Source organism: Lolium rigidum, unplaced genomic scaffold (assembly GCF_022539505.1).
Source record: "Lolium rigidum isolate FL_2022 unplaced genomic scaffold, APGP_CSIRO_Lrig_0.1 contig_52038_1, whole genome shotgun sequence".
NCBI classification, from domain to species: Eukaryota; Viridiplantae; Streptophyta; class Magnoliopsida; order Poales; family Poaceae; genus Lolium; species Lolium rigidum.
Genome location: NW_025900852.1, coordinates 1 through 4672, shown reverse-complemented (window position 1 = coordinate 4672; position 4672 = coordinate 1). Strand labels below are relative to the sequence as shown.

Below are 4672 nucleotides of genomic sequence, written 5' to 3'. Positions count from 1 at the left end.
TTTTATTTTATTGAAATTTCATTTTACACAATTAATTTCATTGTATTTACATTACAGAATACATCGAAATTAAAACTGAATTAAACTACAGGATAAATAGAGTAACATCAACTAGAGTAACATCAACTAAAGTACCACAAAAAATGGAATTTCATCAAAATCTGTATTTTTTTTTTATATATATTATTTATTTTATTGTTTTGTATCTAGCAAAATTGTAAGATAGAAAACATAAAAGATCCTGGATTTCCCATTTAATTCGTAAAAAAAAAAGATTCTTGTTCGTAGAATCTCGATAAAGAAAAAAGCCGACTATCGGATTTGAACCGATGACTCTCGCATTACAAATGCGATGCTCTAACCTCTGAGCTAAGTGGGCTTACATAGCAGAAATAGTGTAACAAATAGAAATAGGTATAGTATAGGAAATCCGTAAAATCTCAGATCTTATTTATTAATCTTAGCTATTAACTAGTTCGAAATTTAAAGTTCGACTTATACTTAATAATACTTATAAAAAAAAATACTAAAACTTCTTACAGATAAAGTTAGCTTGATATGCTTAAGTAGAAGATATCTTTAAATAAAATTATAGAATTTATTGAACTTTTTTTTATTTCTCTAATTAGCAAATGCATTTTTCTATATAGAATGGATTTGATTCCAATTTCTATAATGGAATTGGATTTCAGATATTTTCAATTTGATATGGCTCGGACGAATAATCTAATAGATAGAAAAGAATAATATATATATGAAAGATATAATAAAGAGAAAATACAAATTTATTGGCATTTTCATTCGATCATTATCGACTTTATTTTGAGATATTTTTTTATTTGTAAATAATTTGAGAATTCCTATTTAACTAAGGAGAACATAGAGTCATAGCAAATAAAATTGCTAATTCTGATTAGAAAAAAAAGAATTAATATCAAGCGTTATAAATAAAAAAATATCTCAAAATAAAGTCGATAATGATCGAATGAAAATGCCAATAAATTTGTATTTTCTCTTTATTATATCTTTCATATATATATTATTATTTTGAATCATGGATACAGGATCCTTTACACGTAAGACCTATTGCTCATGCTATTTGGGATCCTCATTTTGGTCAACCCGCTGTGGAAGCCTTTACTCGAGGAGGTGCTGCTGGTCCAGTTAATATCGCCTATTCTGGAGTTTATCAGTGGTGGTATACAATAGGATTACGCACCAATGACGATCTTTATACTGGAGCTCGGCAATTGGCACATACAATTCGTCCAGTTGCTTCTCGTGGGTTTTCATAACCCTGCTGCGCAAAAATGGGATATGCATTTGAAATGGATGTCTGAGTTATTACGTATATCATGATCGATACGGAAATCGATCGAGTCATCTGTTCCTTTACCCAAGAAAAAGTATTTTTATTTTCCATGTCCAATCGCGGATCCCTGAATTTCTACAATAAATTAGATAGGTAGCTAATATTAGTTCCCTATACACGAGTCTGTTGTCATTCTACTGCAACAGTTGTACTAGAATGATGAATACCTTAAGCAGGTAGAAATAGAAAGAATTTTGCTAAAATGGAAAAGGGCTTTCTTTCTAAAGAAAGCTGCTAATTTGATTAATATCAGGAACAGGAAATTGAATGAATTTATGCTTCACTAATTGAATGATAAATGACTACAAGCGAAGGAGATAAACGGTTTAAACAAAAAAATACCCAAAATTTCAAACATGTATCTAGAATTACTGGAAAACTACAAACAAAAATAGTGAAAATTAGCTTATTAGGAGCCCATCCAAGATCGTTGTAGACCCAACGAGCGGATGGCCAGTGAGCTAAAAAAACGAAAGAATGGGTTACATTTTTCATATGCTCTCCTCTTATAGTCTTATAGATAGGACGAACAAAGAACAAAGTTTTTCGATCACTTACTTCGCTCGCCCTTTTTTGATCGGTTTTTTTAATGCAAATAGATTCAATCTAGTAATTTCTTTTAGATTAAGTCTTAGGTCTTGTTTGACCTGTGAAAGAAAGACCTTCTTTGTTGAAATGTTCCAAAAATTCCTAAAATAAAAGGAAAAAAACTTTCTACTTTCCTAAACTAAGGACGGGAAGGAAGAAGGCGAGCATATCTTCTAAATTAATCATACTCAACTGAGCCCCTCCTGGGGCGGGGTATTGCCTGTCCCAATAAATAGAGAATTCCAGAAGTAATAAATAGGAGTAAATAAAATAAAGTATTGATATAATTGGAATTGCAGAAGCAAATACCCATTTTACTAAAAAAAGAAAAAAGTATCTAATCGAAAGAGCTTATTTTACTTTTTAGGATTAAACAAAAGGGTTCGCAAATAAAAGCGCTAGTGCCACAACTAGTCCATAAATTGTTAAAGCTTCCATAAAAGCTAGACTAAGCAATAAAGTACCTCGTATTTTACCTTCTGCTTCTGGCTGTCTCGCAATACCTTCTACAGCTTGTCCTGCAGCAGTACCTTGACCAACTCCAGGCCCAATAGAAGCAAGCCCTACGGCCAATCCAGCAGCAATAACAGAAGCAGCAGCAATTAGTGGATTCATGGTGAGTTCCTCGTGTCAAAAAAAAGAAATGGTTAAGGATACAATCAACCAAGAAATTCTTACTTCATAAGCTCTATTAGGGAGAAGTATACTTCTAAGCTCTATCTCTAGTGTGGAGAAGTAACTCAAAAAGTACAAATTGAAATGATAATGTGAATTGTCTGAACTATATAGAAGAGAATTCCATATATCGGATTACATAATGAATCTAACCTAGGTATATATAATACCCTATATACATTTGTTTCTTCTATATTTGTTTTCATATTTTTTTCATTTTCTATTTCTATTGAATGAATCGGATTCTAAAATCATTCCTTAAAGCGGAAACCCGCACAAAAGATGACTCCACTTATAGACATTAAGGATATATAATTATAGTATAGATCTAGCCTGATTCCACCCTCCTTACTGCATATTTTGCCAACTCCATAATAGAGTCTATTCTCTCTCCTACAACTCTAGGTTGTATATTCATATGCATTTCTAACTATTTTTTTGCAACCAAGTCCGTAACCGTGCATGAATTGAGCTAAGCTAAAAAAAAAGACTATTTTAAAACTAGTCAATTCAATGATGACCCTCCATGGATTCACCTATATAGGCTGCGGCTAATGTTGCAAAAATAAGAGCTTGAATACCGCTTGTAAATAATCCAAGAAACATGACAGGTATAGGGACTACTAAGGGGACTAAAGAAACAAGAACAACAACAACTAATTCATCCGCCAATATATTCCCAAAAAGTCGAAAGCTAAGCGATAATGGTTTTGTGAAATCCTCTAGTATGTTAATTGGTAAAAGGATTGGAGTTGGTTTAATATATTTCTCGAAATAGCTCAATCCTTTTTGCTAAGACCCGCATAAAAATATGCTGCTGACGTGAGTAAAGCTAAAGCAACAGTAGTATTTATATCATTCGTGGGTGCTGCTAATTCCCCATGGGGTAGCTCTATAATTTTCCAAGGTAAAAGAGCACCCGACCAATTCGAAACAAAAATAAAAAGGAACATAGTTCCAATAAATGGAACCCAGGGACCATATTCTTCTCCAATCTGAGTTTTGCTCAAGTCTCGAATAAACTCAAGGACATATTCAAAGAAATTCTGACCGTCCATCGGTACGGTTTGTGGGGTCATATAGGCCTGAGTCAGACATAAAATAGCTTCGATTTGCATTATCCGTAGGACACCTTATATGTATCAAAATCGATATCAAAATCAAAAAGATGAAAGATCTACAATCCAATTTCTCGATTCAATAGAAGCCCAAAGAGGTGCATATGGTACCCAACTAAGAATAGGATAGATATGTCAAAAGCAGGTCTGATTACACCTATTCCTAATCCTAATCTGATTACACCTATTCCTAATCCTAAATAGAATGTAAGGACGTAGGGATTTCTATGTAAATGGAATGAACTTATAATCTGATGATCGAGTTGATTCCATGATTATAAGTTCATAACCCTAGCGCCCATTCCCATTTTGGGCGGAACAGATCTACTAATTCTTTTATTCCAGTTAGTAAGAGGGATCTTGAACTAAGAAAGAAATAGACCTAGCAACTAAAAGAGGGTATCCTGAGCAATTGCAAGAATGGGGTTCATTGATATTCCTGGTAAAGTAGATGTTATCTGATGACCCACAAGTATAGGGGATCGCAACAGTCTTCGAGGGAAGTATTACCCAATTTATTGATTCGACACAAGGGGAGACAAAGAATACTTGTAAGCCTTAACAACGGAGTTGTCAATTCAGCTTGCACTCGGAAACGGACTTGCTCGCAAGAGTTTATCGAGAGCAACGCTTTTATAGCAAATAGGGAATAGTGAAATAACAAAGAATGCGGTGAAATAAAGATAGCAGTAGTGATTATAGTAAATAGCAGGATTAAAATATTGTAGGCACAGTGGACGGATGAACGGGCGTTGCATGGATGAGAGAATTCATATAACAATCATGGTAGGGCATTTGCGGTAATAATAAAGCGGTATCCAAGTACTAATAAATCAATAGGCATGTGTTCCATATATAGTCGTACGTGCTCGCAATGAGAAACTTGCACAACATCTTTTGTCCTACCCGGCCGGTGGCG

General features: G+C 33.8%; 1 non-coding gene and 1 pseudogene across 1 annotated transcript; both read right to left on the bottom strand.

Annotated features, from left to right (window-relative positions):
• Positions 1-306: 306 nt before the first annotated feature.
• Positions 307-379, bottom strand: TRNAT-UGU. The gene has a single exon. It is a non-coding gene; the product is annotated as a tRNA-Thr (tRNA).
• A 2499-nt stretch (positions 380-2878) lies between these two features.
• LOC124681678 lies at positions 2879-3714 on the bottom strand (annotated as a pseudogene).
• Positions 3715-4672: the final 958 nt, after the last annotated feature.